Genomic DNA, 14,898 nt, shown 5'->3' on the forward strand with positions numbered 1-14,898 from the left:
ATGTGGGTGGGTCACCGTCACCTGACTCTGCCAACAAAAAAGTCAAATTTTCAAATCGTTACAATGCTTAAGGCACTGATTTAACAAGGATAAGAATTATACAAACTGGGTTTTCCTATCATTTTACTGATAGCTATATTTCTCATAGAATCTGGTGCTCACCCCGCCCTTCTATCTCCCAGGCCAATATATTAATAAAGCTCAGCAATCTTTCTCTGCTGCCTGATTCTGGATTCTCGCCTCCTGCCTTGGGCAACACAGCAGACGTTTGTGAACCTCTCCTCAGCTCACCACGCCCACTGCCTGAGAAGCACCCCCTTCAAGGAGTGGCCCCAAAAGACCGTCTTACTGTGGCCTGCCTCCCGGTCATAGCCAGATGGACCAGGGATGGACAGCTAACCCATTTCAGTCCAAATAAGATATTCCTTAGGTCTTGTTTTCATACAATCACTTTTTTTTTTTTTTAATAAAGGATCCTCCATTCTTATTGTTTAAAATATTTTTTAGGTAAGCTCTGCACCCAAGCGGGGGTGCGAACTCATGACCCTGAGATCAAGAGTCGCATGCTCCACCAACTGAGCCAGGCAGGTGCCCCATATAATCACTTATTTAATGTTCATATTTTATCTGTTCCTCTATTTTACAGGAGTCTCCTCAGGTCTGTCTCTCTCTCTCCTGCCTCCTGGCACCCGCTGACATTGGACACTTCCCTCTTTGAACACATTCTCCTTTTTCAGTTGCACTCAAAACAATCACAGCAAGTTTCAGCCCTCTGCTTTTGTTCTTCATGCACCCACGCAAGGAGGGGACAGCGCATGCCCTGGTCCAGCCGGCAGTGTGAAGACCCAGAACTCATGGAGGGACTGATCCATTTTCCTGTTCCCTCCTCCACCTCGATTTCACAAGAAGACAAGCAAATATGGACGGATGCACAAACACACATGCACACATGTATAAAACAAATAAAGGCATTCATTTTTATTTCAACTCAGACATCAGCATGATCTGGAAAATACCATCTCTTTCAACAGTCACTAGGGTCAATCAAATATCTGTTAAGTGATTTTGATGTCAGAAAAAGTATCAAATACTACTCTTAGGTTTCACACAATACACTAAATATTATTTTATTCAAAAAGACTAGATGCTTAGTTCTTTAATACATATGTAATTCTTACAGCCAAGTATTTCTTTGTACACTATAACTATTTTTAGATGAATATAAGTAGAAGTTTTCTCACTGGGTGTTACATACAACTAATGAATCATGGAACACTACATCAAAAACTAATGATGTACTATGTGCTGGCTAAGTGTACATAATAAAAAAAATAAAGAGAATTTAAATAATGATCTAAAGGTCAAAGATTTTATAACTTCATCCATTGTAAAGATTTATAATCTATCCACCTCTAAAAATGTCATGCTTTTAAAAGAAATTATATCCATTTTCTTACACTGTGTTAGTCTCCTACAAGAATTGGCAAACGACAACCAGTAGGCCAACCTGGCCCACCACCTATTACTATAAATAAAGTTTTATTGGAACACAGCCACCTCTACTCATTTACATTTTGTCTGGGGCCAGTTTTGCACCAAATGGCACAGCTGATCATTGGCCCCAGAAATCACATGATTGCAAAGCTTCAAAATTTACTAAATGGTCCTTTACAGAAAACGAATTTGCTAATCTTGCTCTAGTCAAATACAGCAAAGCAGTTTGAAAATCCCTCTCCTCAAACTCTAACTTAAAAAATTAAAATGTGGGACGCCTGGGTGGCTCAGTCAGTTAAGCGTCTGACTCTTAATTTCGGCTCAGGTCATGATCTCAGGGTCATGAGATCGAGCCCCATGGCAGGCTCCATGCTGGGTGTGGAGTCTGCTTACGATTCTTTCTCCCTCTCCCTTTGCCCCTTCCCTCCCCACTGGAGAGCATGCAAGCACATGCGTGCTCTCTTAAATAAATAAATAAATAAATAAATAAATAAATAAATAAAATTCCATCATATTCAAACAAACTCAGTTAAAAGATGTGGATTCTTGGGGCGCCTGGGTGGCTCAGTCAGTTAAGCGTCTGCCTTCGGCTCAGGTCATGATTTCCAGGTCCTGGGATCGAGCCCCGCATTGGGCTCCCTGCTGAGCAGGGAGCCCGCTTCTCCCTCTCACTCTCCCTCTGTGCTCTCTCTCTCTCTTTCTCAAATAAATAAATAAAATCTTAAAAAAAAATGTGGATTCTTAAAATTTCTGTCTCTTTTCCCATTCTGTGGGTTGCCTCTTTGTTTTGTTGACTGTTTCCTTTGCTGTGTGAAATCTACTCCAGAAACCAGTATTTCACTGTATGTTAACTACATACAGTTGACATAAAATTTAAATTAAAAAAATAATAATTAAACAAATGAACTATCTAATAATAAAAAATAAAATAAAATGTTGCTATAGACAGTAGCATCATTTAGGCCATTTAACTCTTGAAAATTTTCAGATTTTCATTGATTTTTATATCGATCATACTTTAAATATACATGAACACAATACAGTTGGCTTAAATTTATCTTAAGTAGTTTATAAGTCTGACCAAAGTAGAAATGAATATATCTCTTATAAAAACAATCATATTAAAACAGGATAAAATTAATAAATCATTCAAGCTAGTGCAACACGTAAGTTATGGACTCCTAAAGGGCAAAGTTATTCAAAGCCTAGTTTGGTGCTTGGATACAGTATACTCAATAAAGATTTGACAGCTTCAATTGAAAAAAAAAAAAATTCTGTCTCTTTAAAATCATTGATGGGTAAAGAGCATAAGCAAGCAATATAAGACAAATTTAGAAGAAACAAATGACATATATACTGTGGTTTTAAAACAGAGTTAAAGATACTTCCAAAGCCTAGGAAAATCCTAAAATAAATTTGTAGGATCCTTTATTAGACCATGGTCCTCTAGGAAACAGTGTGTAATATCATCACAGAAGATAACAGAGGAAGGCTTAATAAGAGGACTATGAACAGAGATGTGGGTGGGTGAAGGGAAACACAAGAGTCCCCTGTGGCTCCCAGGAAGTCCAGATGCACAGTGCGAGGAGACTGGGACCACAAAGACGGAGCCAGGTCATATGGAGCTCTGTAGTGCGAGTCTTTGGGTGCAGCTGACCTTTGACCTAGGGCCACAGCCAGTCCGAGGTGACCTTGTGAGCACAACTGAAGGGAATCTTAACCCCAGTCCCCTCTCTTCCCTCCTGCCCTTCTGTGTGCCTTCTCCATTCGCCCCAGCCAATTGGACTCTTGCAGGGTCCCCTGGAGAAGGGGAAAACGTACTAGGAGACAGTAGCGAGGGTGCCCAGCCCAGGACCATGCGTTCTCAAGGGGGATGGAACAGGAGCAGACAAATGTGAAAACCAGCAAGTACAGTCTCATGAACAAAATTCCTTTTCTAAAAAGTCAAGGTTAAGAACTGAGGGGGATTCTTTTTTTCCAACATTAAACTAAAAAACTAACTTTACTAAAAACTGGTATCATGACGAAGTGGCTAGAATCAAAAGGCCATCTCGATCAGAAAACAATTCACCAGGCAGTAGCTAAATATGCAAGTTTTAAACTACGTCTAATTCTCATCATGTGATATCGAAAAGCATAGACATAACAAACAAGCGAAAAGCAGTAAAACATTTAATCATGTTCTCCAAACAAAGGCTTCGTTCTCCAAAAAATATTTTTAAATCCAGTGCCTTTTTTTTTTTGCCAGAAGGAGAATCTTAGCTACAGTAATATTTTATTCAATTGTTTAAGCTGACTGGAAACCACGACTGTGGTATTCACAGGACATCTTTAATAGGACTCTTCTAGTATTTCTCAAAATGCTTTGCTTGTACACACTTATGAGTAAGACTCAGCATTTACTACCCATCAAGTGTAATTCCTCATTTATGTGTTATCTACACATAGAGCTGGGCATGTAGATATGCATATTTTAATTACATCTTAAAAGAATGGCAGAAAGATAAAATGAAGGATACTGTAGAATAAATGTTGTTTTATATTCTAATTGAACGAAAGGATTTTTTTTTAAATCCTGGTTCAGTAATTTATGATATAGTGATACAGTGATTTAAAACTGTTTAGGGATTCTGTTTTGACATTCAGTTTATTTTGATTTTTGGTTTAAAAGTGTTACAGCTAAAGTAGGCATCGAAAACAGATACATAAATCCAATTGTATCTCTGACTGTTCTTACTAAATTTTGATCTATTTTTTTTTAAGATTTTATTTATTCATTTGACAGAGAGAGAGAGAGCGAGAGAGGGAACACAAGCAGGGGGAGTGGGAGAGGGAGAAGCAGGCTTCCCGCCGAGTAGGGAGCCCGATGTGGGGCTCGATCCCAGGACCCTGGGATCATGACCTGAGCCGAAGGCAGACACTTAACGACTGAGCCACCCGGGTGCCCCTGATCTGCTATTTTTTTTCAAACCTAGTTTCCAATTAAATGATTTTTGTTGTTGTTGTTGGAATTTGCCTAGTACATTTCCATCCTGACTGGTGTCAAAATCTCATGCTTGAAAACTCATAAAAGTTTTAAAATGAACACAAAACACACTGAAACCCTCCAGTTGGAAGTTTTATCACCAAGTTAAAAGTGTATGTTAAAATATTTTTAAAAATTTTTCTAAATTCTCAAACCTAGAATATAGGCAAGGCATTATTACAGTGACAACCTGTATCATTTCCAGCAGCAAATCCGTGTAAGGATGGAAATATTTTGAAGTGTCTAATTAAAAAATAACTTCCATTGCAAGAGGGTTTTTAAAACACAGATTCTGTCTTACTCATTTTTTTAATTAATTTTTTTAATTGTATGTTAGTGACCATACAGTATATTAGTTTTTGATGTAGTGATCCATGATTCATTGTTTACGTATAACACCCAGTGCTCCATGCAGAACGTGCCCTCCTTAATACCTATCACCGGGCTAACCCATCCCCCCACCCCCCTCCCCTCTGAAACCCTCAGTTTCTTTCCGGGAGTCCATAGTCTCTCATGGTTTGTCTCCCCCTCTGATTCCACCCCCCTTCATTTTTCCTTTCCTTCTCCTAATGTCCTCCATGCTATTCCTTATGTTCCACATATAAGGGAAACCATATGATAATTGTCGTTCTCTGCTTGACTTATTTCACTTAGCATAATCCCCTCCAGTTCCATCCATGTCAGTGCAAATGGTGGGTATTCATCCTTTCTGATGGCTGAGTAATATTCCATTGTATATATGGGCCACATCTTCTTTATACATTCATCTGTCCATGGACGTCTCAGCTCCTTCCATAGTTGGCTATTGTGGACAATGCTGCGATAAATATTGGGGTGCATGTGCCCCTTCTTGTCACTACATCTGCATCTTTGGGGTAAATACCCAGTAGTACAATTGCTGGGTCATAAGGTAGCTCTATTTTTATCCTATTCTTGAAATGGTTATTTTTTGTCCAAAAGTATCTACTATTTATTTATCACACTATTAAAAACTATAGAAAGTTCAGCAAATTTGGATCACCTCTCTTAAAAAAAGAGACTCTTTAATGTTAAATGAATATGATGATTTTTAAACTACGTTGCCACTAGATACCTAGAGAACTTCGCTATGGAACACAAAGTAACAGTCCCTTCCCACTTCATTACAAAACACTATGAAGATCCTACTGTATTAAATAACATAATGCAAAATTCCACTGTGGTGGCACTTATAAACCCAAATCCGTCCCCATCTGTCCATGACCCCCTCAAGATAGCCCAGAAAGTGACTCTGACATGTGGCAGCAGCATGACATACTGAGAAGGCGAGGACACGAGCATCAGCTGCATATTAGTATTAGCAAATTTTATACCAACTTTTACATAAAAATAATAGAAACAGAAATTCTAGTATTTTCCCCCCATCCATTTTTGAAACCACTGCTTCTGACTCCAGATTTCCTGCACCAGACTCACATCTGGGTGTGCGTTAAAAACGAAGATTCTTGGTCAAGGAGGTCAGAATCGGTGGGAGGTGAAGTCACAGAACACAGGGCTTCAACACGGTCAGGGGCCTGGCCCGCTATGCTCCTCAGACGGCCCCCGCTACATCACCCCTGCTTCTGTAAGGTGACGTGCCTGTCCCCGGTCCAGAACTGAATCCAGTTCACCGCTCCACACCCCTGAAGGCCTGTTATCATTCTGACCAATGGAATATGACAGAAGAGACCCTGTCCCCGCTACCTCCACGCTCAGCCCTAACTGGCCCATCAGCTCAGCCTCCTGCCTCTTGAAGTACAACTACCCCGACCAGCAGGAGAGGCCCTGGAGGATAAAATGCCAAGTAGGAGTTATATGGGAAGAGGAGAAAGAGAGAAAGAGAGATTTGTAAAGTTCACAACTATACCAATAAAATAATAGTGACGTTCATCCAGTGCTTAACGATACGCCAGGCTGCATTCACCGAGTGTTATCCGCGTGAACTCATTTACTCATCATGAAAACCTGAGGGGAGACGTTATGATTATTCCCAAGAGGAAAGTGAGACACAGTGAGTTTAAGCAACTTGCCCAAAGCCACACACATGGGAAACTGAGGCCGTGGGAACCGGAGAGTATTTATCAAAACTCTTCTTCCCCGTCTCTAGTTATTAATACGGAAGTTGTAGATAGAATATCAGATAACTAAACTTTGCTGAATTTACAGGAAGATGAACTATTCTAGCATTCCCTGTAAGTTTAAACAATCAGTATTCCTGGTGCTTTATTAAACAAAAACTAGCATGGCAAATAATATTCCTTTGAAATCCTTAAATGATACAACGGGTATTCCACTGTGTGTATCATATGGGTAATTCAAAACACTAAGCAGTTGCTGCTGGTGTAGACCAGCGGCTGTCAACCGGGGGCTATCTAGCCGCCTCCTTCCAAGGAACACATGGAAATGTGTGGGGACATCTTTGTTGTCATAATTGCGGGGTGCGGACACTGGCATCTAGTGGGTAGAAGCCAAGGACGATACTAAAAATCCTACAATGCACAAATAGCATTCATCAAAAAAAAAAAAAGATGATCTGACCCAAACTTTGAACAGTGTGAGAAACCCTGGTGTCGAAGGTGGTCAGAGCCGTGCTCTGTCTCGTCTGGTGGCCCGTGTCCATGATGAGCATCTTCTCTCCCGGCTCTGAGCTCCCTCAGCGCAGGTTTACATCACACACCAGCAATTAATCACAGAGTGCCTGGGACAGCACTCCACTATCACGATTAATTTTTCAGGAGCATATATCTTATCCTGTCAACTAGCACATACGCTTCTGGTGAGTTCTCAGGTCCCTTTCTTTCCCGGCAGAATGTAGTGCAAATGGCACCTGATATCTATTTGTCAACATGATTTACCTTATAATTGCCATTTCTTGAAAATTTGAAATGAAAGACTCAAAGCAATTCAGGTAATTGCTTCCTTCTGAGACAATGTCTTCCTTAAATGTCTTTTTTACCTCTTAAGGGTTTACGACACCGTCCTTTTGCTCCTCCCCCTCCAGAGGCAGAAGGAAAACAAACGTCCTCTCATTTTAAGTTGCAAGAGAAAGTTATGACAAGAGAAACACAAACTCCAATTGTTGAACAGTCAGTGCGAACGTTCCAGCTGCTTTATACTCACTGCGTGGACCGTCCAAAGCCTGTCATTAAATTCTACACTGTTCTTGATCCTAGTGTGTCACAATATGCATTGTTTTAAAGATTTTATTTGTGTATTTGACAGAGAGAGACACAGCGAGAGAGGGAACACAAGCAGGGGGAGTGGGAGAGGGAGAAGCAGGCTTCCCGCTGAGCAGGGAGCCCGATGCGGGGCTCCATCCCAGGACCCCGGGATCATGACCTGAGCCGAAGGCAGACGCTCAATGACTGAGCCGCCCAGGCGCCCCCGTCACAGTACACATTTATAGAATGTTTTTCTCACATCTACCTCTCCCATACTATTTGCTGATCTAATTTCCTTTTCACTTCTCTTTCTCCTCTTCCTCTAAAATTTAAGTTTATTTAGATCAATTAGCAATGCCATACGCCTAGATTAGCCCTACTACTCCCAGTATTTGGAGTTGAGAAACTGTTCATGCAAATTAGCAATTGATATTCAGGCGCAGGTGGAGGGGATACTAGTATTTTTTGCAAAAACCAATAAAGAAGTAAATACAAAGATTAATGCCATTGGCATCTTATGTTAGTTCTGTATTAACTGTGTTAGCTCTATACTGTTCTCTAAAGAGAAAAGAAATGAAGAGCCATTTGTTTCTTTATCTGCAATATCACCATTACGGTCTATATATTCCAACCTCCTGTCTTATCACCTGGTAGTACCTTGGCCAACAGAAGTATCTGTGGCTGGAAAACATGTTGGCTTTTAATTAATCGTATAACTGAAGGGAGAGGAAGTGCCATTCATTGCCAAATGAAATGGGCAACAGAAGCTCAGATCATGGACAACGGTGGATAATCCCCAAATCTTGTCTATTTGTCTTTGAAATGTGGCCAGACAGCACCTGGGCTTCCCGCCACGCATCTGCAGTGCAGGCGCCCTCTGGCACAGAATCTCCTCCCGGCTCATCTCCAGGGCAGCCACTCGGGGCTGGAGAGTTACAAGCGCCACGACTCTTCGGAGGCACGTCGCCCGGGGTATGCACCACGATGCACTGGGGATGCGCCCTGCATCACCTCGGAAAGCTGCAAACACCCAGGAGATACTCTCCCTCCACATCAGCACATTTGCCCAAAACTGGGGAAGCAGACCCTTGCCTTGGGCTCAAAAGCCACAGTTCCACCAGACACCAGGAGGTGGATACAAACTCGGTTCCTTCCATTGTCTCCTGGATTCCTCCCGCTGTTCCTCGCACAAGAGTGACAGTACGCCTCCTTCATATTAAATACCTATATCGGTGCCAAACTCCCTGCCTGGAATATCGGAACGTCCGGTGCTGTCCACATACCTTGACATAAAAAGCGCTCCCTAGATCCCCAACTAGCCTACCTGCTTCACCTCTCCGAACTCCAAACCTCACACCTGACATCTGCTTCACCCAAGGACCTGGACTCTAAACACTTCCCCACAGAGCAGACAACCCGTTCTTCCTTGAAACTGAGAGGTCGAAATGCAGGAGTGGCTTCCTAATGACCCAGCAGTCTAGCCCCGTTCCCAAACCTTCCTGGTCCCACATTCACTCGTTCATTCATCCACTCGTTCATTCATTCATTCATTCTCTCCATCACTCTCTCACTACCACTTGCTCTGTTTTCCTCCTACCATCCCTCCTCCTCTTCTACCCCCACCAAGAGTTTAAACTGCCTTTTCAAATACCCACAGGACAGCGAACTGGATACCGCACAATCACTCAGAGTCACCAGGGTCAGAGCAGACCTTCCTGTCTTCCATCCCCTCGACCCACCTAAACATCTACTCCTCAAAACCCCCCTCTCCCCGTCGCCCTCAGCAGGTCTGTGATTAGATGCACTGTCTGCATAGTCCGTGCTTGGATCTGGCCCCACACAGTATGAGGGGTGCTCTCATTTCCCAGGGTTCATGTTCAGAGCAGAGATCCCCTTATTCAGTAGAGATGGAAGGGATTTGGGGATTTCCATCTGTAAAAGCCTATTCAAGCAAACCTGATGATCTATCAGATTCTAGAACCACTGTGTTAAAAAGTCAGTAAGCCTCTTGTCCTGACTCACATTTGTAATATTCATTCTATTGGAAAAGGCAGCACAGAGAAATAACTTTCCTTTGTTAGTTAAGGATACCTGGTTGTTGGTTCCTTTTTTTATAATGTTGTTTTTCTTTTTTTTTTTAATATTCTATTTATTTATTTGAGAGAGAGAAAGCATGAGCAGAAGAGAGGGGTAGAGGGAGAGGGAGAAGCAGACTCCCCGCTGAGCAGGGAGCCCAATGCAGGACTTGATCCCAGGACCCTGAGATCACGACCTGAGCTGAAGGCAGACGCTTAACTGACTGAGCCACCCAGGCACCCCAAGGATATCCAGCTTTTTAGAATTAAGTGAACACAGAGAGAAATAAGAGACCAGATAATTCATGGTGAATGTTTGGACTTAATGATGAATTTTATAATGGTTCAGATGGTAGGTAGAAGTTCCAAGGGAGAGAGGTGAGCGATAGCGAAGGAGGAAGAGTTACTGTCCCCCCAACCTGCTCTTCAGTATTTAGAAGGTTACCAGTAGGGGTGCTGCAGCCAGGAAGGCTGAGGTATATCCTGGAGTCCACCACAGTTAGCGACCCCGACAAGCTCTCCTCATGTGCAAAGTCAGGATAAAGACTGCGCCTATCAACGAGGAGCTCTGATAAGATTCAATGCATGCCCAATATGCTCTAGGCATACAGATGGATACAGATGGATACAATGTCGCAATATTGCCTAAGATCACTGTTCCCTCTAAGATTCGGGAAAATTTAACCTCTTCCTATAGTTAAATATCTTCAGAGAATGACACTGCATGTATCTGAAACAACTGGCTGGAAATCAGTGTACTCATTCCTGTATCACTCAACACTTCCTTTGATTCTAGGTAGAATGAGCAGAAAATATAATTTCTATTTGCCAAATACCAACTCTGATCAACCAGTGGAGCAAACAGATTACTACTTATCATCTAAAGGGTATTTTAATGTGATGAATGATAATTAAGGACTTAAAACCTCAAATGCTACCATGTTAATTTAAAAAGGGGTATGTAATTGGGGCAAGAAAATAGAGAGCTGACTCCCACGAGCAGGAATACAGTCTAAAAACACCAGTTATTTAAGAAGGTCAGGAAAAAAAGGTTATTGGTGTAGAACACGTAGAGTTAATATACTATCTGTCCATCCATTTATAGGCTTATAATGCCGTCGAGGTTGATCTATGAATCTTCACATATATTGGCTATGTTTAAACAGCAGTGACAAAGTGAAATTTGTCAAAAACTGGTAAAATCGTTTTCTTTTTTAAAAGAGCTAATTGTGGTACATTTATACAGAGCTCTAGCATAACGTACATAATGTGACACACTCCATAATTAAAAATATGCATTTTTGCATGAAAATAGAAAAGTCTCTGTGTTCTATTTGTCAAACTGTACTTTCCACAAATGTATTTCTTAACATTTAATGGGCCTTTCCTCACATTTTCCTCACACTCCTATTTTAAATGTTATGGAAACAAGCTAAAAAATGTGGGCCCTGAATTTGACTTTGGACCTAATAAAAAGGAGTAAAAACAATTTAACTGAACTTTATGGGAAGATAACAATGCGACAGTAAAATATTAAATAATTTCACCAGCAATTCACTTACTGCATACATGCCCTGGATACTAGAGGGTTTCGTTCAAACTGAATCACCTCCCCCTCTTTTCCAATTAGCTTCAAGTACATACGATCTTTTCAAGTTTACTGCTCCAGTTCACTCATCTTTTCATAAGAACCCTTCCTGTGTCCTTGACCATGAGCAATGAGTTTGAGATTATATATATTTGCTTCAATCATGACTCAAAATGATTAGCCCATTTTATTTATGATTTCCTCGGGGAGGGGGGAATCACCATTAGAACTATACTTTTATCCATACATGTAAATCTAATAAAAAAGCCATCAATGTAAAATCTCTATTTACCAAGGTAAATAAATTATAAATTCCTTTCTGACTCAGGGAACACATTTACATTTATGGTTATATATACTTCCATTTTATACTCAATGCCAAAAGGCATCATATTATGTACTTGGTCAGATCGTTATAATGACTATTCTTTTTTTATTTTATATTTTACAACTTTTATGCTCAAGGTTAATTTAGCTACTTGTTTTTCTCTAATTACAAAAGGAAATCTGCATATTAGAAAGTCTTGGGCCACATATAAATGCAAAGCATCACACAGAGAGTAACCTGGTCCAAATGTGTTACCTTATGATTTTTCAACTCAAGGATCAGCTTATGAAATAATAAATATTTTCTGTAATACTTGATAATGTTTAAATTTCAGGATTATTATGGACAGTAACAACATGGGGCAGGAGGAGAGACACGGGGACGGAAAGACAGTATCTTCTATGTGTAAGACATGCTTCAAACTGTATGGCCTCAAAAAATATGTAAAGGCACTCTCTTCTCCTCGGGGAGCTTTAATGGAGTTATGGCAGAAGCTTCAGGATCTCCATCTGGAAGACAACACGCTCCACGTGACACATGATGGAAAAGAACAAGGTGCAATTAAAGTCCAGAGAAGACAACCAGAATCCTTGGAGCTCCATGGTGAGAAAAGGAGAGCACTGAGGAAAAGGATGAAGAAATACGGTGGCATGGGGGTCGCCTGAGAAAATCTAACAATAGGGACGCCTGGGTGGCTCAGTTGGTTAAGTGCCCAACTCCTGATTTTGGCTCAGGTCATGATCTCTGGGTTGTGAGATCCAGCCCTGTATTGGGCTCCACACTGGGCGCGGAGCCTATTTGGGATTCTCTCTCTCTCCCTCCCCCCTGCCCCTCGTCCCCGCTCTTGAGCCCTCTCTGTCTTAAATAAATAAGTCTTAAAAAAGAAAAGAGGGGCGCTTGGGTGGCTCAGTTGGTTAAGCGACTGCCTTCGGCTCAGGTCATGACCCTGGAGTCCCGGGATCAAGTCCCACATCGGGCTCCCTGCTCAGCGGGGAGTCTGCTTCTCCCTCTGACCCTCCCCCCTCTCATGCTGTCCCTCATTCTCTCTCTCTCAAATAAATAAATAAAATCTTAAAAAAAAAAAAAAGAAAAGAAAATCTAACAACAGCTGAATGTTGAAAAGTGACAAATTCAACTATAAAAACAAAAAGACATATACTTTTTCTCTAAATGTTCTGCAAAGAGAGGAAGTACGTGTACTTGCATGTGTGTGCGCACACGCACACACATAAATGAAAAATACATACTCATGAACTTAGGTGACTAAAATGTCACCTATGATTTAAAATTATATTGATGGTGTTAGAAGCTCAATTGTGTTCCCCCCAAAAAGATATGTTGACATCCTAAGCCCAGGAACTTAGTTAAAATGAAGTCCTTAGGGTGGGCCCTCATCCAATAGGACAGGTGTCCTTATAAAAAAGACAATTTTGGAAACCGAGACAGATGAACACAAAGGGAAGCTGGTGTGAGGACACACAGAGAGAAGACAGCCAGGTGACAGAAGTGAAGTTATTCCTGAGGGAACATCAAGGACCAGGACCGCTCGAACACCTAAAGCTGGAAAAGGCAGGACGGATCCTCCTAGCGCCTTCCGTGAGAGCCCAGCTCTGTGACACCCTAATTTCAGATTTCTGGCCTCCAGACCTGGGAGATAATAAACTTATGTTGCTGCGAAACCACTCCGTTTTTGTTACTCTGTCATGGCAGCCTGGTTAAGAGAAAAATATCACAACCCAAGCTTTTTCTGAAGAGTTGAACAGTCCCTCCCAAGTAAACATGAACGTATAAGTAATAAAAATGTTTCCACAGCTTAATTTTCTAGTACTGCCCTGAGTCCATTTTTTTAAAGAATATTAAATAGGAGATCTGTTCTCTGTTTGGAACAGAATGTTGAACAAGGGGTTTAAAGGAAAATATCTGTGATTGAGGTTATTTTTCAAGACCGGGAAAGGAGCTGACATTTTTGATGTTGCAAATATATGGAGTGACAACATTCATAAAGAAGGATGGTGATACTCAAACACTCTGAAATGGCCCCATCATTGTATGATTTCCAAACTATTACCAGAATATTGTAGTAATGCGCTCTCCCAGCCTTCAGTGCTGCCCACTGAGGAATGGAGGCCATTAGCCTAAGTAAATACTCTCATACGGAGCTGTTAGGAGTGTGGGATCAACCAGCTAGTCATCTGGACAGGCTTGACAAGCCAAGCCCACAGTCAATGGGCCACTGAAGGCACCGAGTGAGCGAGATTTGCTGCACTCTCAATATTAATTAAACGCTGAGAACGAGCCCAACTGTTCAGAAGAAGGGGACTCCATAGCCACTGGCCGTGCAAACCTCAGCCTCTTAGAGCGGAAAGGGCCCTTGGAGACCATCTGTGCATCTGGTCTAATCCGGTTGGGATGGAGGAAAGCAAGGTAAGAATAGCGGCAGGAGAGTGTTGAAGAAACAGCCTGGCATGAAGGGGGACAGTTCAAATAAAAGTGCCAGCATTTGATTTGGGGGAGAGTATAGACAGGCAGCAAATAATGAGAGCAGGAGAAACAGCCAGTGAAGACACAGGGGGGAGGTTTGGGTTCAACCGTAGGAGGGCAAGCACGTTGGGGACACATCCCGGGGACTCTCTCAGAGCTGGCCTTGTGTCTGCGTCAGCTTCCTGTCCCCGGCTGGGCACGGTGGTGGAGCGAGGAAGGAGGGCGGTAAGCAGGGAGGCTGGGCAGAGGAGTAGCCCTGGTGACCCTCGCCGCCTTGGCAGGGAGGCTCAGGAGCCAAGTGGAACCACCCCTTTAGGCAGAGCCTTAGGCAGAACTCCACCCTTTGTAAACACCTGTTACTTGAACAGGTTTGGGGAAGGAGGCCATAAATAATGTAACACATTTCTCCACTTTCTTATCAGGAACTATAAAAAGCCAGAGAATATTTACAAGAAAAACTTGGCAGTGATGATTATGAATGGACAAGAGCCACACGTCACGCTTCCTTTTTCCCATACGGGGCAGGACCAGGGATGTCCTCACGCTGCTGAATTACAACAGGCGGGGAACTCTGGAAGCCCTTCTTCAGGGGCCGAGCTCACCGGAGAACCAATAGTTCCCAGTGCTCTCACCTTGGGACATTACTACCATCCTAAAACGACTTCTAAAATGTGAACAGAAAGAAAACTGCAGTCCCACCCTCTCACTCCCCCCACTTGCCAAGGATC

At 42.1% G+C, this 14,898-nt stretch overlaps 1 protein-coding gene across 2 annotated transcripts in view; it reads right to left on the bottom strand.

The window, feature by feature from the left end:
• SEMA5A (semaphorin 5A) overlaps positions 1-14,898 on the bottom strand; it is a 463,746-nt gene that overhangs the window by 207,469 nt on the left and 241,379 nt on the right. The window lies entirely within an intron of this gene.

Source organism: Phoca vitulina, unplaced genomic scaffold (genome assembly GCF_004348235.1).
Source record: "Phoca vitulina isolate PV1807 unplaced genomic scaffold, GSC_HSeal_1.0 scaffold17, whole genome shotgun sequence".
Taxonomy (NCBI): domain Eukaryota; kingdom Metazoa; phylum Chordata; class Mammalia; order Carnivora; family Phocidae; genus Phoca; species Phoca vitulina.